This window comes from Phalacrocorax aristotelis, chromosome 16 (assembly GCF_949628215.1).
Source record: "Phalacrocorax aristotelis chromosome 16, bGulAri2.1, whole genome shotgun sequence".
Classification (NCBI taxonomy): Eukaryota; Metazoa; Chordata; class Aves; order Suliformes; family Phalacrocoracidae; genus Phalacrocorax; species Phalacrocorax aristotelis.
In genome coordinates, this window is record NC_134291.1 from 3583966 (window position 1) to 3607042 (window position 23077).

The 23077-nt window shown below is 46.7% G+C and overlaps 1 long non-coding RNA gene across 1 annotated transcript; it reads left to right on the top strand.

The window, feature by feature from the left end:
* Window positions 1–1781: 1781 nt before the first annotated feature.
* On the top strand, window positions 1782–22734 carry LOC142065340 (uncharacterized). Its single transcript, XR_012663358.1, has 3 exons — window positions 1782–2114; window positions 5687–5862; window positions 18033–22734. It is a non-coding gene; the product is annotated as an uncharacterized LOC142065340 (long non-coding RNA).
* The last annotated feature ends 343 nt before the right edge of the window (window positions 22735–23077 follow it).

Here is a 23077-nt window from a genome sequence, read left to right on the forward strand (position 1 = left end):
GGCCGTATTCTGCTCTCAGTTGCACCAGCACAGATGCAGGATGACCCGGCTCGGGTCAATGCAATGGGTGAACCAGGGCATCACTGCCAATAAAGAGTTTGGCTTAGCAGGGTCTTGGTTTTTCATTGCCATGCTATGCTGACGCACTAGGGTATCTCCCCTCTGTGCATGCCCATCTCATCCGGGAGTCCGAAAGGATGGCTTAGATCAGCTGATGGACGTCAAGACCTCCTTTGAGCAAACAGGGGCAAATATGGTGGAAATATGGCTGTGTTGTGACTGTTTACACACTATATCTGCTTTTGAAATGGGAAAGACACTTTCCAATGATCATAGGATAATTAGTGAGCTGGACTCTGGCAAGGGTGTTGGGTTGGCAGGTAAGTTGCTGAGCACACAGTGCAGCCATGGTGATTCACCAAAACCCAGATCTGTGCACAGCTCTCCAGAGCATTTCCAGCCAGTGGGATAAGTTAATAACATCACACAAATGTGAATAATCTTCTCAGGTGTTGCAGTGTCAGCAACTGCGGCATCTTGATTATGTCAATGAAGAGAGTGGTTTGGTCCTGCCAGCTGAGCACCCTCCCAAAGGAGGAGGAAGGACAGAAGGCTCCAAGGACTCTGACATTCTCTACAGGGAAATATTATTAGTGCAAGATATGACTTTGGTACAATACATTAACTCATCAAAAAAATAGAGATTCCAAATCCAGGAAGAGTGAAAGGAGGTCAAACACGTTGCGTAGAGTCCATCCGTCTGTTCATCCGGTTGTCTGTAGGTGTTGCAGAACGCACTGAAAGAGCTTTTGCCACCTAAGATGTTCCACCAACGTCTTTTCAAGAATGCTGAGCTTTGCCAGCTTCCCAGGACTAAAGAGAGAGAGACATGAAAGGTGTCAGGCAAGTCATTTGTGGAGTAGCAGGATTTTTTTTCACTAGTAGAACAAATTTCATTACAAAGCTGAATGGTTTTGGCAGTGTACCCTGCTTTCCTGAAAGTCTAAATTCACTGAAAATTAGGGAAAAGGCAAAATTTCCAATGATGTGGCAAATTCTGGATGGTTTGATGTGGTAGTTGATACTCTCATTTTAATGGAGACTTGTGGATGAGCAGAAGCAGAATTAGTTTCTTATTTCTCCAAGCAGGATATTTGGTTTGGTCACACTGCGAGCCCTTCCAGCTCAAGATTTAGAGTAGGATTCTAAAGTTAAGAGTCCATATCTCGAAAAATGTAGAAAATCCCCAATTACAAATCATTTTTCGTGTTGGAAAGAACAGCCTCAGTAGCTATGAGATACCATCTACATCGATTCTAGAAAGGATTTTACTGTTCTTGCTGTTATAAGAGCTGGTTGAAAGTATTTAACTTTTTTTCTTTACATTTCATCAAAGTTTTGACATTCTAAATTTTCATAGTAAATATAACACCTCCACTCCCCATAAGACTGATCCTTTTTTATTTTTTTCTTTTCTTCAGATGTTAACATTTTTTTAGCTTCAAAATACTGAATGATTCAGTAGGAAAACAATTAGGGAGGAATTTCCAAAAACAGTTTACCGCTTCCCCCACCTTCACTGTTTTCCAAGGCTCTGGCTAATGCCTTCTACACCATTAAGTCTGAGAACAGCAGCACCCTTTCTCCTTTGAATATCAAACTTCCCCATTGCAGAAGGTGCCTATAGAAATACTCTATAACCATAATCTTAAAAGTACTGATTCAAGCAGAAGAAAAGGTGCTTTGAAAAGCAGAAGCATCTTCCTCCCTTTGCTCTTCTGCAAGGCTGCGCAGATAGGGAAATGCTGGGAAGCTGAATGCTGGCTGTGGAAGGTAAATACTGCCCGTTCTGCGCTCTGTAAGCTTTTACTTGAAAGACCTCGGAATCCAGCTTTAATTCCTCTCAGGCTGAAAAGACTTCGGCAAAATCTCAGCTAGAAAACCAAACTCATCTAACTCTGCCTGCAGCTCCTGCTCACTGATTATTTTCAATCAGAAAGCTCAGATGCTCGGCTCTGGTGAACCGTCCTGCTCCTTTTTTTTGAACTTAAAGGAGCTACACAACTTTATACAGCCCAAAGCATCGAGCCCAAAGAGCTCTGCAACTTCCAAAGGTGGGTGTTTCTTTCCCTCTCTTTGCACTTGCTCTTACAATTTTATTCACTAGATACAACTCACAGGAAAAACACCTTTTGGGTTCGAAGGGAGGCAGTGACGCCTTATCTGCAGCTGTGCAAACAGCTGCTAGGTTTGTTTCCCATAGTCTTTTTATGTATCAGTAAAACGCGGTCAGCTGCACAGTTTGAATGAAGCGTTACACTCAGCTTAGATTGCATTTCCCCTGTTCTGCAAAGCTTGACCTGGAAATGGATGCCGTCCGTCCCATGGGTATGATCCACTAAAGGTCTGTGCGCTGTTTGCTAACTCTCCTTCGCTGAGGCCAAGCAAGGTCACCGGCCCCGGCTGAGCTCCTGTTTGTGCTGGGCGCTGTATCACTTACACGAAGAGGCAGTGCCTGCCTCCGGTCTGCTCAGGAGCAGTCAGGGTGTCCCCAGTTTGGGGCACTTGATTTCAAAAGCAAGGTGTGGGACAAGAGTGGTAGTTCAAAGCAACAAGTAAGTGCAATTAAAGGCCCAGAAATCCTCACCTGCAAGAATGGTCCGCAGTTGTTAATTCTCAACAAGCAAGAACAGTCCTAAAATAAAGAAAGGCCACCTGAAAAGGTGTAGTAAATCATCTATACCCTTTGTCCATGGAGGAGAAAATCCCTGACCTTAACTTTCAGCCAAAATCAGGTTAGAGTGTCAGGATGAGCAAGAAGAGGAACAGAGCATGGGCTAGATGTGTGAGGAAGGCAGCAAGCGTCCATCATTGCCGGTCACTCACTTCAGCAGCGGTGCAACCCACCAACTCATTTTTGAAGGCCTGTCTCAGCCTGGCTTTCTTGCACAGACTGTTCTGCTGCGGCGAGCGCTCTTACCAAGTCGCCTAGTCAAAACAGATCAGTGTCACAGGGTTGGTAGAGGTTTTTTCTTTGATCTAAAGAGCATTTCCATTGAAGGGCGCCTAATACATTAGGAGAAGGAGAGGTGCCACCATTCACTCCACTTGTCACTTTACATCTGGTCTTTGGTGCCAGGAATGAAATCCAGCACTCCGGGAGAAGAGGATTAATTTGTTAATGAATGACAAGGAAAAGTCCTGCTGCAAAGGGGTGCTGGAGAAGGCAGAGTGCAGACGTGGTCATTAGGGAAAGAGCTCTTCCATTGATGCATGAGATAAATGTAGAGATAGATGGATACTGATCAGAGTCACATGGTAAAGTATATCCCAGAGACACAAGGTGCCTTCTGAAGAATCACCATGATATATTTGGGGTTGAATTTTCAAAGTCACCTAAGGGTATCTTCTTTGGGGGTTTTAATATAATATATTGGTTTGCTTGAAAAAAAGAAACCAATCTGTTTTAAACAACCACAAGAAGACAAGCAGTCACCTGTAATTTAAAAGCATTGAGAGCTACACATCCATTTTGAAGAGAAGAGTGATTTTTCAGAGCTCAAAGCAATGAAGCACCCAGCCTCTATAGTACTTCAGAGGGATGTCAGCACCCAATTCCCTCTATTTAAAATTGAAACACAATGAATTTCATGTCAAGCCAGCCCTTTGTACAGAAGAGCATGTAAAAGGGTTTCCAGAGGATGTTTAGAGGCATAACACAGGGTTATAATATGAAATACATGGCAATTTAACGTACAACTATAATTGTATTATGCAGCCGTTATCGACAGTGCAAGTGACACGATGTCCAATTACGAAGGGGAAATGACATCTCTTGCAGCTTAACAGCTACACCATTAAATATGGTCAGTCTGTGCCTTGAGAGAGTTATTAAAATGGCAGAAATTAATGTTAAAATAATTGATTGGCATTTCCTTAAGACGCAATAATAGTCCCGTAAATCTCCTTTAGATAAGAGGAACATACCTGAGACATTAAAGGACTTTTGGTATATGTGTAGTGAGGGTGACTCTCAATGAATAATAAATGCTGTAGGTGACTTGTTGTTATGGCTCTGATACTGCACGATATTAACTTTTAAGGCATGCCTTCAGAACTCAGAAACTTTATGGACTCCTGTGTTTTATGATCTTGTAACTTCAAGTCCTTCATCCTGGAGGCGGCAGCTTTTTTGTTCCATCTCGTCATTACCAGGTAGCCGCTGGCACCGCTTCCCTGCATGCACCTTCCTCTCCAAATCAGCTTCCCTAATCGATGTTAGTTTTACTGGGCTGAATCAAACCACTTTAGACCATATTTCCTCAGACATAAAAAGTTGTCTAGGGCTTTACCGTTCCTAAGTGATGTATGCACATTAGCTAATTAATTAATCTTGCTGAGTAGCATATTAATTTCTTTTAATTTCCTACCCTACTTGAAAGGTAGCAGTTCTCTGAAACTAGTGTGGTGGTACAGGAAAGGATTTGTAGATTTAGACTTTCAAAGTCAGCTTGGGGGGTTTGGCTCTGAGTTACGCAGGAAAAGAGACTCATGAGCATACACACACAGAGACTCTTGCCTTCACAAGACAGACATGCATCCTTTCTGTCAGCAAAACAATCATTCTGGTCCAAAAGGGCCTTTTAATGTAAATAAGTGGTCTAGGAGCTTACCTCCTATTTTCAAAGATGCTTAAAGCCATATGCAAAAGAGGATTGAGGTGCCTCAGAGGAATTTCGATCCCTAAATCCAGCGCGGCATCCTGGCCCCTCTGCTTAGCCCCTGCTGCTGGCTCCATAGATCCCTCTTTGCAGTTAGTAGAATCAAGGCTCTGTTTTTTGGCATATACAGAGGTACCTTGGTCCTCTCTGAAGACCAGCCCTGCTGTAAAGTTGGAAGCAAGGCTCTTCTCCAGCCAGGTCCTCCCAAAACTTCAGTCCAACGGGCTGGCTCTCGAGGGCACATGCACCCATGGCTGGACATGCCTACTTGTGCCTCCGTTCTGCCTTCCAAAGATTATCCTCCTGGAGGGACTCCAAACTACTGGGCTAGACGGCTTCTGGAGCTGCGTCCTGTGGACATTCCTGGGAGGTGGGGAAGGACAACCCAGCCTTTGAACTCTAAAGTTTATGGTCAAGCTGGATGGTCCCTTCTGGACTGGGGAAACGATAAGACCTGTCTCACATTTGTAATGAAGTGACAGCTACCATCCAGCTTGATTTATCGGTTCATTCATTATAAATCCTAGCCTCCAATGTGCCAATCATAATTCAAGGACATGCTCAGAACTGTTTTCACCCTGAAAGACCCCTATTCTGAGCTGTTATGAGGCTATGGTACAGCCTTACCTCTCCCTGAATCTGCACCTCATGCAGAGGCTTTTATAGCAGTCTTACACCTTTGTGCATGGGACAGGGACATGCATCCAGATAGAATTATTCCAAAGGGTCATATCAGCGTAATCATCTGGACTTCTGGAAATAGGCTGGGAAAATGCCACGACACAGGCTCCGGAGAGGCTGGGAGCCGTTGCCTCACCTAAGGTCTAGATGCCACCAACCAGACGCTGCTTCTCCCCTGAAGTCGGGTGGTTTTCCTTAGCCTGGTTTGGGACCACCCCAAGGCCTTTGACATCGAGCAGAACCTGAGTGATGCATAATCTTCACGGCAACCTGTCTCCTTGCAGGGTGACCACAGAGGTACCCCAAATCGATCATCACCTTATGCTTTCATTTCCCTCTGGCGTGGTGTGATGGCTCTGCTTCAAGGGGAAGGCATGATCATGGCGCAGATTACCCACCTCATCACCACCCTCTTCCCTGGATGTTGCTCTCCCAGGATGGCAGTAATCATCCTCTGCAGGTGAGTAACAGCCACAGCCATTTTGGTTTGGCATTATTTTTCCATGAAGTGTTCTACGTTGCTGCTGTTCTGTCTCCCAGCCAACCCATGCTGCTTCCCAAGACCTAATTAAGCCCCTTCATCCTTCTCATTTGTACAGTGTTAGAAGTGGTGACAGGGCTGACATTGCTTTGCTGAGCTTCTCAGGGACTGCTTTTGTTCTCCTTTTCTCCTTTTTTAAGATTTCTCAGCAGTTCTGATCATCTGTTTATATTTAAAGGTTGTCAAACTCATTTAAGTTAGCAAGAACTTTCCCCTCTCTGACTCTGAGCAGGCTGGAAGAGGTCAATGCTTCCTCTCATCTTTGCTGTGATGCTTTTTAATTGTCTTCAGCTTAAAAGTGCTGCAAAAAAAGATGAAGAAAACAAAGAATAAAAAAAATAGGTATTTTTCGAAATAAGTGCCACAAATTCAGAGCCTTCTTGCTTCTGGGCTGGGCTTGATCCTGGGTTGATGGCATTCTTGCAAGGGTGGACAAGACTCCTCTCTTCTGCATCTCTGATATGGGCTGAGACAGTATTTACGTTATACTGGAGCCAGTGGAATGGTGTACTCATCGCATATAAAGTAACTTTTTTTTTTTTCCCAGTTTCCGGGGACAAATAAGCAGTTCAGGGCAAGCAAAATTATAGAATCCTGGAATCATGTTCCATTTCACTTAGCACATCTGGGTGTATGGAGCGGGGTCTTGTTTAACTGGACTGAAATAATAAGTTTGGAAATCAGATTCTATTTTGAACTGAAAAACTGAAACACTTTGCACTGAAAACACAGACCTGAAAAGCGCTATATTGCTTGAGAGCACAGAAAACACACGCAGGGATAAGGAGAGAGATCTCTAACCCATATAGTCTCATGAAATGCCTTCAACATGAATTTGCGAAACATTTTAGTTGACCAGATTTTTGCTTTTTGTGGGAATGCTGTCAAAAAACACATTGCCTTCACAATATCATCGAAGCCCATTCTTAACCTTCCTGCTCCCATGGCAGCATAGGAGGGACACGGAGAGGTGCTGCACGAGCTCGCATCCCGGTGCTTTGGCACAGCACTGCAGAGACTGACCCCATTTTCAAAGTGTCTCCACATCACCCAGCTCCTCAGTGGTACCAGCCGTCTCTGCGACTGCCTCGCTCCAGAGACGCGGGCCTTGCAGTTATTGTGAAAGTTAGGGAGAAATCCTTGATTCACTATTTCCTCCCCCATTTTCCCAACCACTATTTGCTTCTCTGACATAGAAGAACTTTCCCCCAAAATGGAGTAAAGCTGTTCGATAACTGGATAGTGTGGGCATTCAGGGAGGGGTGGGAAACTGGGCTAGTGTAAACCTGAAAAAAACAGAAGTTTGTTCAAAATACTTTTTCTAGGTGCATTTTCCCTTTTCAAGACAGTTTTGTTAGGGGATGGTGGAGCCTCGTGTGTGCGTTACAGTATAAAAGCAACATCTTGCCTACTGGAATTGCGCATACACACACACACACACACACACACAATTCTGGGCTTACGTACGGTGGGGGGCGGGAGAACACAAATCAAACCCAAACATTATTTTCGTGTGTCGAGCTGTCTGGCTTGTCAGTTAGGGAAATTAGCCCATCTATCACATGTCTTTCCCATCACTTTCCCTGAAACCTGTGGGCTTTTAAAGAAACTTCTTCATTTTTCCTTCATTATTGTGTTTCTTTTTCACTTCCGCCAGTTCTTAAGTAAGAAAGTCCCAGAGGATTTACGTGTCTATAAGAGAAACTTCAGAGCTTTTCTGTTTCTTGCATGAACTTATGCAGAAGTAACAGGGAATGTGCCCAGGCTACTGTGCTGGGGAAACAGGCAGCGAGGGGTGTGTCCATATATCTGGGGAGGGGAAGGGGCAACCGCGCGTGCTCAGCCTGGCCTTGACGCCTGTTCGGTTCTAGAGGTGTGTGGGAATGTGTTACAAGGTGTTTGTGCAACACCCTGGCTGCGTGTTTGCTCTGCCTGGGGTATTTGAGAGTCTCAGCTCCCATACACGTTTGTTTGTGTCTCTTGGTGTTCACGGGGGGCTGTATTTGTGTCGGGTTGTACGTGTGCGTGTGCCCCTGGGTGTATTTGAACTGTCACTGTTCACATAACAGATCCCCATCCAAACCACCTGCGGGCGCATGGTCCCTTATCCTCCTTTTGTGTTCACCTCCATGCCTTCAGCCTCCGTCTTTATTTGATGTTGTGGCTCCCCTGCAAATTCTTTAGGTTTCTAAATTTATGAAAAAAGCAGGGTAGAAAAGAAAGCTGGAGCAGCTGGGGATGCCTTGGGGACGGCATTTCCTGGCCCCAAAGATTACTGCACTATCGCATTGCACTTAATTGTTCCAGTGTTTAGCAAATTGCATTAATTAAAGTGGCACATCTGGCCTTTTTATCAGAGGCTGTGCAGTTCTGGTTTTGATCCTGCAGTGACAGACTCTGACGGTATCAGCACCTCCGGGTAAACACTCATTACACCAGGGGAAGGCTTCTTTTATTCTGCGGGAAGCCTAAAACCAGGTCCGATGGAAGCACAGAAGCCTCATTGAGAAGCCTCCAATAAGCCCTGGAAAGGAAAACCCAGTCATTAGTGAAGTTCAGTCACCACAGCTCTGTTGATAACAACAGCTACCCTGGCTGGGCTTTCCCCCTTCCCAATTAAATCAGCTTCCACCCGTGTTGTTGGTCTGTGCCCAAAAAGTAACTGAATCAAATGGTCAGCTAAAGCCGAAGCTCTGCTGGGGACTCACCTTCTCTTCCCCACAGCCTGACCTGCAGCCCCTCGTATGGAGTATCTCACAAGCAAATACATCGCTCAATTTTACCTAACTCTCTCAGCTTCCTAGAGTCGAGGAAGGGAGCTGAAACTCTGCAAAAAGGACTAATGCAGTCTGCAATGGATATCTTTTTCAGGTCTGAAAAAGGCCACAGGTTTTAGGGGAACCTCCCCCCCCGAAATCTCAGCACAGGGACCTGGGCCCTGCACTCCTAAATTGCTGCATATTCACGCCATTGTTTCATCCCAGCTATTTTTAAGAATGCATCACCCCAGTAGCACAGGTAAAGGATACTTTGCCCCCTACATCAGGAGCTATTCTTAAAATAATGAGCCATGAATGGAGCCAAATTACCTAATGGGCCCGATTATCTTAGCAGGTAATGACATTCAGGTAGTTTTTCTATAACCAGAAACTTCATCTGCTTTTTACTTTAGCAGCATTTATATCCCGGTGCATTGGGCATGGCATTAAAGACCTCATCAGTTAGAGAGAGGTTGAGCTTAGAAAAAGGAGGGGGAGACTGAGGGGAGGAGGGGAATTAAATAGGAGGACTCAGCTCAACATACAATGTCAAAACCGACTCTTGTGTTTGACTTGTAGACAAATAAGGGACTTAACGAGTGGACAAACTTACATAGTACAAAAAAGCCTGTCTGGGTGACAACTAGATTAAAATTTTTAACTACCTAGTTAGAGTTGAGTGTATTTAGGGGCCTTTCAGAAGACAGCTTTTGAAAGCCTGCAATTTGTGTGCTAATAGAGTCAGCCCCTCTCAGAGGTCTGCAGCTTGGCATGATGCTTGGCTTAGCCCCCTGCATCCCCCAGCTCTACTCTAATAGGAAAGAAATGACCCTAAGTGCTATTTGTGATGGTCTGGAAATTGTAGATAATGACATGCTGCCTAGGACAATTACTCCACCCATCTGATCCCACACTACCAGGGCAGTTCTTCCTTTGAGATGGCAGCCATGAGGTTTTTTTGGAGAAGGGGCTGCCAGCAGCCAGATTGGTCTCTGTTTTGCCCGACATATTGGGGAGCCAAAGCACTGAAACATGGCAGATGCATGAGCTGTTGGCATGGGTGCTAGTTTAGGAGTGCTTTGCACCCCACATCAGTAGCTATTCTTAAAATAATGGGCTGTTTACAGAGCAAAAATACCTACTGGAGCCAGTCTGAGCTGTGGCCCTCCCCATGCGGATGGCTTGCTAAGATCCTCCAGAGATGGCTGAAATGTCAACCTGGACCCCACTCCTCCGGGAAGCCCTTGGTTTGACCCCAACATGTAGGGTCTGAATGCTTACTGATGCCCCAGCACCTCGCCAAATCTGTGTGAAGCTAGCTGAGGGCTCCCAAAGTTAGGGGTGCACAGATGCAAGGCAGGTTGCTTCCACACTAAATTAACCCTGCTTTAAGCATCGCCCTTCAAAGAGCTTGGTCCCAGGTCGGGGTAGATTCAGCCACCGACCTCAGCAAAGGGCTGCAGGAGAGGCAGGCACTCGGCGTGGCCGCCATCCTCACCACACACCAGTCTGTCTCAGCGTCCCAGCTCTCAACCTGCCCTGTGCACGTGAGCAGTTTATTTTCTAAAGCCCTGGGGATGAATGCTTAGCTCACGCAGTGACCGGTCTTCACTGCCCTCAGCAGAGCCAGCCACCGCCAGTAAGCCCTAAGCTAAATAACCAAGAGGCGAGGGAGGAGGGAAGGGTAAACTTAAACACAGGAGCCTAAGAAAGGGTCCACTTGTAAATTCAGCAGTAGCCAAGCCCCCATTAGAGGCACAGGCACAGAGATACTGTTGCACAAGGCTGTAGCAGATTTGCAGTTGTATGGGGTAAGTGTTTGCTTCCCTCTCTGTATAATTACTGTTACTGATATCATTACGGTGCTCCACTTGGCACATCCGTTCACTTGGCAGCTCTGGCTGAGTCACTGGGCTTTCCAGGCTTTAGAAAGCTTTGCAACACTTCTCCTCGAGCACACGCTCTGCAGCTAAACGAGTAATTATCTGGGAGCTTTAATCAACGTTCATTCTAGCTGAATTTGCCACTAAATTTGTAGCAAACTCTGAAGACCCTCTGAAGCATGAATGCATGCTGGAGTTTTGTGCCGGGAAGGCCTTCAATTGCCTTGTTGGGCTGAACAGAAACTTTCTGTCTCCTACAACCGCTCTTGCCGTGCAGTATTTAAATGAATGGGTGCTTGGGAGCGCGGCACAGGAGCCCCAGCAGAGCTGTGTCAGGAAACAGCTCATCTGCCCGAGTGTGGGACGTCTTATTTTTGTTTCCCTTGGCAAAAGAAAAGAATCTGTGATCAGGAGGTGGTAAAAAAGCTGTTTCCAAACAAAAACAGCCAAGGAGTTTGACTCCTCTCTGCAATCATAGTAAAAAAATACACAATTGCAGAGCTTTGTAACGTGCAGGACTTTGCAAGCCTGCATGGGGATAACCTCCCTTCGTGGCACGGCAAGCCTGCCTAGGGCCCTTATGGGGGACTTCCATTTTCTGCGCTGCCCTGCTGCTCAGAAACATGTAACTCCCCTGGCTGCTGTCGCAGCGTGCGGGAGGGCACTTTGTCACCTGAAGGCATGAGGCTTTGCCATGAGGACCTTTGGTGCATCAGCAGCAAGGGCAGAGAGAGCTCAGAGCCCTGCAGCGGATGTGGTCGCACCTCAGGCAGCTGCTGTGCCGGGAGGAGGAGGTGGGCTGAGGGCAGGCTCGGTGGTCTCCTTTTCTTTGTCATCCATCTATACATTATTCAAAACCAGAAGTTGCAGAACTAAATATTTCTGCTGTCTTACTGAGCACGTAGAGACATTTTCTGATGCAACATCAGGTGGATGAGTTTTTCCCATGTGAGACGTTCCTTCTGAAAATGCTGGCTTACGTCCCTCATTAAGTCTTAATTTCATTTTCTTCTCTTTCGTCAACATGAATTCATTTGCAAGCTGGAGCAACAGGAGCAGGCAACACCTCCTATCACATTGCTGCGTACTCCGTGCCACACGCTTCAAGAGAGAAAGGAAGAAGCTGCAGAAACTAGGTCCATTTTATCCAGCCCCAAGTCCAAACCATGCATTTCCAGAGTCTCTCTTAAGCAATTGCCTGTTGCTAAAATGTGACTGGGACAGATGCTCTGTAGATGACAGACTCATGGGCTGGATTCACCAGCCCACATTCAGCTGGCTGCAGAGCACACATCCAGATGTAGCCCTGGTAGAACGGTGGTTATAAAATATAGAGTTACTTCAATTTTTAACCTGATAATATGTAGCTGATTATAATTTCACTTCCAGAATTACGAAGATTTTGTTTGCAAGCAACAGAATCGATCAGTTCTCTTGATCGCTTGTTCCAATGGTTAATTTTCCTCATTCTTAAAAATGTATGCCTTATTTCTCATTTGAATAGGTCTAATTTTAATTAGAAGGCATTGGCTGTAGTTACTAAATTAACCAATCCTTTGGTGTTAAGTGTCTTGTCTTTGATCTGGTACGTATTCCACTGCACTTCCTTTGCTAAACTAAACATAAAGATTTTTAAATCTCTCGCAGTAAAGACTGTGAAGTATTCAATAATCCCCGTATCCACCACAATACATAGATCAATAGACCACCGATAGAAAGAGCAGCACGTGGAGTGACAGAGGCACAGCTAGATCAGTAAGTGGAGAGAGATGGATCGATCTGTAGAGGCAAAGGGAGCAATACATAGATCGATAGATTGACAAAATTCCCCCTCTCCAGGTTGTAATGAGTCCTTCACGTTAATGACTGGTTTTCCTTACCTGAAAACTGTGAGCAGGTTTACATAATCCACCACGCTGTGGCTGAAGCCCTTTGCCACCTTAATTTCACCTGGAAATCATGTCCACTCACTGGTGACATGGAAAGCAGCCTCCCTTTTCACTCCCCAGATCCCTGGCACCATTGCTACTTCATCTAGCGGTCACTTCTTCCCATCGCTCGCCTAAAGCTCTCTGTACCCAACACATTCAACTTTGCATCCCAAACTTGCCAACTGGCAGGAGAAAAGCAACTTTTTTTTTTTCTTTCTTTTTTGTCCTTAGTCAACTCTGGCCCTCAGCCAGTCAGTGTCTTCATTTATTGTAATGAATTTGTGTCATTAATATGTTGGATATGCACAGCAATTGCAAAGTAGTACATTAGTACAAAAGCTATTGCTCTGGATGCCAGCGTTTTATTGCCACAGCTGATTTACAGGCTGATAAGCAACTTTGCAGTTGTCCTTGAGGATGGGAAAAGGACAGGTAGCGTGGCAGAAGCGAGGCAGGCACGGCATTGTGGTGGCTGAGGGAAAGTGTGAGGTTTCCCAGGCCTTTCACAGCTGGGGGTGGACTTGATGATTTCATCTTTTCTCTTTAAAATGTCTTCGCCTGAGTGTGAGCGCTCAGCGATCCCAGAGAAACGCTGCAGACAAAGCCTGTGTGAAAATCTCAGGCACTTGGAAAGGAGATTAAATGCCATTACAATACTGTAGGTTTGGGAGCTTCTATGTGACTAGCTCATAATAGAGCCATGTCATCACTTTATTGGCAAAGATACGATAAAGACAGGCATTATATGGTGTTAACATTTAACAGCCATAACTTAACTTTCAAAAGACTTTACAGGCCAAGTCACAGTGAATTGTTTCTTTCTGTGCATTTAATCCTGGGCTCACATGCTATAGAGCAGGGTATTTGCAGAAAAGATAGAGTGCTAAGCAGACAGACCGACAGACCTGTCTGTCTGTCAGCCCCAGAGGGTAATCCCTTGAAATGCAACCTTAAAAAAAAAAAAAAAAAGTATTTAAAAGGAAAGCATGGAACAGGATCAGCACGGACAACATGTTTGTCAAAAAGACCCGCCAGGCATCCCCCTCCTGGGACCGATCCTGTGCCCTAAGGAGTCGGGCGTGAGCCCCTGTACACGATGCTGCTGGCAGCTTTGGTGGGGCAGGATCAGGTGTGAGCGGTGAGAGCCACAAAGACACTTGGGCAAGGTCAGAGCATCGGTTCAGATCCACCTTAGGCACTGGCATACCGTGACTGCGGGCTGGGAGGGACCCAGCTCCACATTCCAGCAATCCCCCCCAGCGTAACACCCTGCCTGGGTGCCAGAGCTCATCCCAGCACAGAGACATCCAGGTCGAGAGTCTGACTTTGGAGGGTGAGCTGTTGGCCAGACGCTTTCCCAGGTAACACTTTCCCTGTGGTGATAAATGCTACAAGATAAGACCGAAAGCACCGTGCTACAAAATTGGATGGCTCCTTTATAGGAGTAATTTGAGCACCCAGAACTATAAAAGAGGGATGACTTGGAAGACGACCCCTTTGGAAAGGGTGCTGGAGCCTCTTGCTTTGAGTCATGAATCAAAATTTTGCTCCTGGGGAAGGAGAAAAATTCCCTGTGGACAGAGCAGGGGAGGCAGGATGTTATTGCTGTAACCACCCAGTCCTGCCTCTCCTTCCTCCGGAGCAGCTGCTGCAGGGCATGGCTGGGATGAGCTATTGATCCGGGGAGCCCCGTGCCCTCCCATCTGGCCACCTGTAAGGCAGGAGGGATGATCCCCCCTGTATTTTAGAAGCCCTGAGAAAATGGAGTGGGCAGTCGAAGGGCCTCCAGACTGTCGTTCCCCATCTTAATTAGGACTGTCAGCTTGCCTTGCATTTTAGCTAATTAATTAGGCTGCTTCATAACTGCATTTCTAGTTGACACCAGCGCCTGCTGACAGGACGGGGTATCGATTTCACCAGCTCCCTGCCCATCTTTCTGTTTGTTTATTCTTGCAGTCAAGACTCACACAACAGGAAGCATTCGGTGAGTGCTCAGGAAAATAATCAACAGCGTTATCTGAGAGCCATATCAAATAGATTTGGGCCAGAAATGGACTCAGCTGCTGAAAACCTATTAGCAGCATCTCAGATTTCCTGTGTACCAGCAGGTTAGGGGGCAAGCACTTTAACATTGCCCACAGCTTGTGGTTAATTACTGTTTGTAGAGTTACCGTCTGCAGTTATGCTTGACAAAATGCCCATAAAGACAAAAATTAAATGCTTGCCGATTTTGGATGGATGCCACCTGGTCTTCCTACCCTTCCTCCCCCCACTGGGTGCCAAAAAAACTGCAAAGACAAAGCGGCGTTGGTGTGGTGTAGGGCTTGTGTGCTTAGTGGGAGCAGCCGTGCTAACGGGGGGACTCCGATGCCACGGCGCAGCGGGGCCGTTCAAAGCTGTGACGCGATAGCGTGCCGTTACTCGCCATGGCTATTGCATGGGTCTTTGCTGGCTCTCCGGGGTAGCCGCCAGTGCTGCCAGTGACACAGCACACCCAGCTCTACCTGCTGAAAGACATTCAGAGTTGGTGCAGCAGGAAACAGGCCTTTTCTAGCCTCAAATATTTTCCCCTTTTAAGGACTACAGTGCAAGATCCTCCTTGGACTGGTCTATACTGTCAGCAACGACGCACCGACGTATGAAATGAGCCGAGGTGTGAGCTAGTGGGGACTGCAAGGGGTGAGATGGGCTCTGCAGGCAGCTGGGGGTTCTTCAGCCTGAGAGGGACAAGGCTGGAGGGGAATATCAGCAGTGCATGAAGTTTAGTAGCTGTTTGCTGCCTCCTCTGATAATAAAATCTCTGGGTGACATTAAATAACTTGATCTAGTGCTGGGTTCAGAGCAAAAGAAGGGGAAACAGCAACAGGGAAGAAGGACGTTGGTAGGAAAAGCAAGAGGATGGAACAGGCTGGTGACAGGTATCTGTTGCTTCTCTGTGTTTGTATTAATTCCTGTTTCTTCCGGGACACTGCAGGAGCAGTGAGGTCTCTGGAGGCCCTGAGGGTGGGAGGCATGATATTGGTGAAGGTGGCCAGACCAATTTCTGTGCATCCATTCCTGAGACCCTGCTCAGGACTGCAATGGTGGGACCCCAGGATCACAGGCACGACTGGGAAAGGCTAAAAAGCTCCAGCAGAGCAGTGTGCAAGGAAAAGCTGGAAATGGGTGTAAAGGGGGGTAGCCAGCCCCAGTATTTGGCCCCCAGCCCATCTCTGCAGCCCCAGCTAACGGGACAGGTAATGGGTTGAGGGCCATGACCTGGGCTGGGCATCCGCTGCCGACCTCTCCCAGGGGTTGTGACCCAAAGGCTGAAAGCGAGTAATGTGGAGATTTATGCCTTGTTAATAACAGAATTGAGCAATCAGTGTAATGAAATCCATGCTCTGCATTAATGAGCGGCTGAGGCAGGGGGGTCCGAGCCTTGCCTTCTCCCAGGGTGGGCAAAAGAGAGGATGTGTGGCTGAATTCAGTCCCTCCCTCTGGAAAAAGGGGCTGCGTCCAGGCAGGACTCGGTGCTCAGCCAGGTTTTGGCTTTACTACTGGACCTGTCCCAGGTTGGTGGCTGCGAAAAGGCACATGGCAGTACAGGAATGGTGAGATGTTCATCCTCCAATGGGTTTGCATCCCTTAGATGCTGAGTATTGCCTCGTGACATGAAGAACCCCAATATTTTTTTCCTTTTGAGTAGAAGTTTCAGGTTTAAATCACTGCTAGGTCCAGCTTGGATATTTTGGATTATCCACCCCCGCCATAACTTCCTGAGTTCTTTTCATCAAAGCTCGGTAACAAGAAGGCATGAAGAGTGTGGAGGTATGCCTGTACCTTCCCTGGCCCTCCAAACTGTTATTTCTCTATATATTCAGAAAGGTCTTTGCATGAAAAGACATGCAGGAGAAAGGTGCTAAAGTGACACAATTTTTCCCTAGTCGTTGGCATGTGCAACAGGTTTTGAATTCTGCCATTGTGATTCAGACAGAACTAAAATAGACAATGTCTCTGCGAGTTACTTGACGTTTTACTTCAGAAGGATGGCATGACTTATGCAAAGACATCATACTCTAACCCAGATATGCAGCTCCAACATGTGTCTAAAATCAGCTGTGCAGCCCCATCTCTTACTGGGATAGGGCCTTACTGTAATAGCATCCCCTCACCAAGGATGCCAGCTCCATTCCTTGTTGTCCAGCAGGACCCTGCACTTGGACAACGGAGTTTAAAATGTGAGAACATCTTGGAAATGTTTGGGAAAAGTTGAATTAAAAATTAATTATTTTTTTTTAAGAGTGTCTAAATTGTTAGGGCAACTACAGAATAGAATCAGCTACGTTGCTAGGCATTGCTAAGATTATGTCATCAATTATTTAAAAACATCTTCCAGAAGAAATAAAAAGAAAAGTGATCGTGCTTTAATTTTTGTGGGAAAAGCAATTCCCGGAAAGTAGCGGAGCCAGCACTGCTGCGCCCGGGAGCCTCATCGGCGTCCGCCCCTGCCCGCTCAGTTCAACCACCTGCCTGCACTGGGCACTGCGGACACGTTGTCAAATCACTGTTATCCAGTTACTTGTCGTGGCGGGAAACTGGAGGAAGACCCTTGCTGGGAGGTTTGTGTCTGAAGCTTTGTGATGTTGCAACAAGGAGGGAAACTCCTGGGTGCAAATTTATCTGTTGCGGCGCTTTCCCCAACAGAAGTAGGAGGTGGAGGACGATGATGCAGAGCGCGGTGGGCAACGGCCAGCCTGTCTGTCACGGGGAAATGAAGCTCTCCAACAGGCCTGCAGAAACCTATCTGTAAAACATCGGTGGTTAACTCGTGCCAGGGGACCCGTCTGAGGTTAATCTGTTGTCGTCAAGGATTTATTAAGTCGAAGCGCGGCGTGCCCGGGGAGGTGCGCCTGTGCGCATCCAGTGGCACCGGGGAGAGGAGCACGCTCCGAAACCTGCACGCCCCACCGCTGCTGAAGCAGGAAACATCCCATCAACGTTTCAGTATTTATTTCTCTTTAACCTCCCACCCCTGCTAACCGCCCCTGTGCTGGAGGTGCAATTAAGCCGGGTTCCCATGGGAGCTGGGGGAGAGGGGAATGAGAGGGGCACTGGAAGCAGAAAGCTTCACCCCCGGTGTCATTAGTATAAATTGTGTTTGTGCAAGTTATATTTTACGGCATGCGTGTCAATTAGTGTGTGAAATTTAATAACCCAATTGAGCTTCCCTCGCTCAAAGCTAAATTGAAATCTGTTGCCTGTTTGGGAGAGGGAAGGGGGCTGTCACGGATCGGAGGCTGAGCTGGTGGGTAGGGTAGGGGCGTTTTTCATGTTGATTAAAAAAAAGGCAATGTTTTTTTCAGCCTTGGCCAGGCAATAAACACCAGCTTTGCTCAGAGAAAGCAGCTGATCTGATTTTTTTAATTGTTGGGTTTTTTGCCTTTTTTTATAAGGTGGTGACTTTTTTGTAAGAGAATGCTTGGGAGGGAGAAAGGCAATATTATTTATTTAATTATGTTTGCTTATGTTTCTAGTGGGGGGATAAATTTCATCGCTGATGACTGCAGCACTGAAGGAGGCTGCGGAGCAATCCCGACTCTGAACATCTGGAGCCTGCAGCCTCGCCGTGAGGAGGAGGCAACGCACCCCACCAGCACCCCGTTCCATGGCAAGGTGAGGGCTGTGATGGATGCCTGCCCAAAGCTCACCCCAGCACATGCACCAAAGCTGAAACAGGCCAGTGGGGCCAATATGGAGAGCACAAATGAGCAGGCTCTGCCTGTAAGAGTGGCTATAAATAGTCCTAAATAGAGACCTCAGCAGGTGTGTATGTTATTGGTTCATTTCTTCAGGCTTTAGGATGGATGGTGGTGTCAGGTGGCCCTGCCCTGTACATGCTGTCTGTCTCCACCACTGTGATGGTAATAAAAACATGAAAATTAGTGTTTTCACCTAATGGCAAGGTTCCAGGAGCTGAAGACTAGAGGCAAACATCAAAATTATGAGACTTGGGAGAGCTCATCTCAGACTTTTATCCTCATTCTTGTAGTATTTGGTGGTTTTTCTGAAAATCCCCAGTCCCAGAATCACTTGATCCCCTCCCGCCATTAAGGGATGGCCCAAGAATCACAGCTCTCTGTTTTCCATCCCTGGAGACTGGAAGGAGAAGTTCTAAAACATGAGACAAATGTAGAGCCTTAGAAACCAGGTAACAGACAACAATAACTCAGTGTGAGTTACATTAAAGGCAGTAAACCTTCCAGGGCTGTATTTAATCACTTGCTCCTTTTCAGCCTTGTCTGCCTGGCTGGGGTTGCCCATACCCATGTGGGAACAACAAAGCCCTTCGTGCCAAATATATAATTTCTACCTGCAGCCAAATCCCATTGTTCTAAGCTGCAATTTACCCAAATATTCTGTTTTCTGAGGTGGGGTGGTGCATGCTGCCTCCTGTCTTCCCAAGACCTTAGAGGTCCCCAGAAAGCCTTTAAAGAACTGTGGTTAGGAACACAATTCCTGAAGGACTCCTACAGCCACCATCAGTCAACCTTGGCCTTAGTCTGCTGGAAAAAAGGGAAATCGTGCAGCCACGCTTACGTCGCAGCGGGTGAATGCCTGGCGCAGCCTGCTAAGCATTTTTTCGCCTGTGTTTTAGCTCATGGGTGTTCAGCTGCACATGCAAAGTGAAGCAGCTCTAAGAGGAGATGCAAGAGCATGGGACAAAGGACGAGAGGGGCAGAGGGACAGGCATCAGCCCTGGCTGCTAGATTACACGCAATCAAGTGAGTGCTACCTGGGCTTTGCTTGTTCTCTGGGGAGAAGTCCCGAATCAGAGCAGTCTCAGCAGTATTTGAGGGGGGACAAAGGCCCACTGAAGCTACTGGGTTATTCACAAAGCTTGTGTCCAAACCAGCACATTTGATAAAGTGTGTTATAGATTCTTAGAGCCCCTTTGTTATCTACCAGGGCTGTGAAGGCTCACCGTGCACAGGGACATGACGATGATGGTGCAAACCTCCAAACTGTACCCAGAAGTGCTAGCAAAGCCCTGGCAGGACAGCTTGTTCACTCCTCCCCTCCACTGAGCCTGTCGCTGGTGGTCATATCGCTAGCAAAGCATAAATCATGGCAGCCGAGTGTGTTGCAGAGGTTTTCTGAGCTTCCCGCTGGAAGCACCACATGAACAGGCAGCCTATCTCGGGGCAGCAGACCTGCGAGTGTCCTGGCCATCACGCAGAGAAGGTGCGGGAGGACGAGTTGCAGCGAGGCCAGGGGAAGAGGAAACTTGGTCACCAGTCGGCAGCACAGCACTTGGGGCTGTAGATGTTCAGAGTGCTCAGCTCAGAGCTTGAAGTGTGGGAGACTTATGAGTCCTGATGATGCCCATGGGCAACCAGAAACCTGGAAGGGCAAAGCTAGAGATGGTGCCAAAACACAGACTGATCCCTTCCAAACTGGACTGTGAGACGTGACCTCCCGCATCCCGGCTTCCCTTTCTTTGTGCCCACAGGGATATCTGACTGCAGTTTTGGCTGCTGAAGGGTGATGGGAAACTTAAGCATTGGGGTGTCAAGTTTAGAAATGCATCAAGATCTGCTTGAATGCAAGTTCAGGATGGTGGTGGCCAGGTCACACCAACTGTTATCAAGAGCTGCCAGTACGTTGAGTGGAAAGAAGAGATGGCAGTTCAGACCACTTGCCATTGAGTTCTGTTTCAGATGCGCCCTGTTTATATAGGGAGGGACAGACTGGATCTTCTGGGCAAGAAACTGTCTGAATCATGCACTGCTGTCCTGACTAGGGGGCTGTGACTGGTCCTAACAGGAGTTTAGGCTTCCGGAGATGCTTCGTGCATCATTTTGTTGGTATCAATCTCTTTATCCAGCTCAGGGATAGCAAATCTACCGCCCTGGTTCTAAGAGGTAGCAGCTTCATTTTGCATAGCTCACTGCTGTCCCCTGTTCCTCCCCCACCACGTTATTCCTGCCCAACGGTAACGTGCGGGTTGCTGCACTTCGCCTGTCCCTACCCCAGAGGACAACGTCTAGCTGTGAAATGGTGCCTCTTCATTCCCACGCCCAGGCTGTTTTTCTGCAATCTCTTCCCTCCTCACTGGCAGATACTCTCCAGCCAGGCTCCACTGCAAACCTCTCCTGGGCTGCTGGTCTCAAAGGTCTCTAAAGAGACCCATTATCCAGGAGACAGATGTCTAGGACTGCTTGGCTTTCCTAGAGGAAAGCAACACAAAAGATAATTTCATGGTAGCATCTTTTCACCAAGCCCTGCTGAAAACACAGGCAGAGAGCTGGAAGCAGCAAAGAAATGACTATGAAATTGCTTTCATGGACACTGCACATGTGGTGATATGTTTGTAAATCTGGTCATGCCATTTCCTGAAATACATGTGCAATGTTCTGGATATTTAATCAAATAAAGATGTAATTAGCTTCAGCTTTTTAATGCTTTGGAAAATAGCATCACCTTGGTTTGAAGGGAACTGTTAAATAAGATTGAGTTACCATGCTGAGCAACCCACTGCAAAGATACAATCTAAGGAGGGAACCTGACCCTGCCAGGATTTCCTCTGTAGTCTATTTGCATTTTATCAGCATCTAATCTGGAGCACAAAGCTACATTTCTCTGCCTTCCATTCAGACCGGAAAAAAAAAGCAAGCTGATTAGCTTCCCTGAACGCTAAAATAGAAGAAATTTGCTCCAGGAAGGAAATTTTAAGGTTATAATCTGCATGGTCCAGGGTGCATTTTTAAAGCATCTGAAATGCTAGAGGTCTCCCACGTCCTCCAAAAACCTTGGGAAGAAAGGGGAAATGCTGCATAGCAAAGGCCTTTTAGGAAAGTTTGCAATGGGAAAAAAGATTAAACATAAGATTTGGGATGCCACTGACCCATACACATTTTTCAGTGAACAGCAAAATACCATGAAAGAATTCAGTTCCCCTCATGTAATCAGCCACTAGCAAAGCCTGAGGTATCCCGAGATACCAAATCCACTCAGGGTCTTCTTAACTACCCAACTACTTATCCCCAGTTGCTTATCTTTTGACCAACAAGGCTTAATTTTCAGAGGAATGGTATGAAATATTCTAACAGGATCTGTCAAGGCTGGTGAGAATTTTGTGGGAGATGCAGAATAGATGTCCATAGCCTGAGGTCATGTCCCCAGCTGGGTGCTGAAGGCATGGCTATAAACAATACAAATGTGTTTTAAGACATCCAAAATTAGCACAAGTGTTAAGTAGCACAGCAATTAGAGCAGATAACTTATTGCATTGCCCATTTCCCAAACCTGGGCTAATAATGGCCTTCTACCCTTCCAGCAAATAAAAGCTAAAATTAAACAGCTGAAAAATGTGAATTTGGAACATAACGAATGACGGTTTCATTTTTGTGGGCACAGGGCGGGTATGTCTTTATGCCCTTCACTAGAAAACTCTAGGCTTGGCCCTACCCCCGCTGCAAGGCAGACTCTGTTACCCAGTGATCCAAACAACCATGGGGACCTGGGGGACTTACAGCACTGCTAGTTGGGCAGGTCTCATCTCCATTTAGGAGTCACAGTTTACCTAATAAAGAGCTCTCAGGCCCTTGGGTGAAGAAATATCATCTACCACCGTGGGAACAAAGCGGTTTAGTATGTAGAGAATTACACTGACAAAAAATACTGCTTTCAAAAGAAATGTTACGTTTGGTTTGGGTTGGTTTTTTTTCTCAAAAGAGAAGGAACCATGAAAATTTTTCAGGGATGGAAAAGAAAAAAAAATTCTTCATTTTGTAATATTTGAAAATAACTCCCAGGAGTAAAGGAAAATGACAATAAAATAGAGAAATATTGCAAATGGGAAGAAGTGGGGAAGTCTGCATGAGACTCTCAGGACCCGGCATGAAGGAGGGAGAGGTCGCCATGCAGCCTTGCAAGGGATGCCGCAATTACTTGTCGGAAAGTGAGGAGGGTCCTTGAATTGGTAAGGTATTTCACTGAGAGTTCTCCAGTTTGGAGACGCACTGAACTTCCCCTGAACCCCTGCCCCGGGGTGAAACTATCTCCCTCCCACCCGCAAAGCACAGGCTCCCAACAAACACCGTCTCCTTCTCCCTCGCTCCTACCCATCCCTCTTCATATCACTGTTCTCAAGTTGCCTGATGTGCCGTTTATGACAGAAATAACCTGCCTTGGCACTGACACTCGAATTTCACTTAAGGTTCATCACATTATTAATGACAAGATCAATATTACTGAAGCCGCAATAAGAGCTCTTACCATTCATCCTCCTCCCGCCCCTCCCTTTCCCAGGCACCACGCTTTTTAATACTCCATTTCTTTTCAAGGGTATTCGCCTCGGCACTGGAAGGAGAATCGCCCACTGCTGGGGACGGTTCATTCAATCCCTGACAGCTGCCCTGACATATTTCTCCCGAGCCTTGAAACCTGAGTGATAAGGCTCAGGAGTGGAATAACCCACAGACTCTGTCTAATCACAGCAACTGCTGTGGCCTTGCTGAACTCTCCCGCTACAATTAGGTAATCATGCTGGCAGACAAGCCTGATTCATATTGTTTTA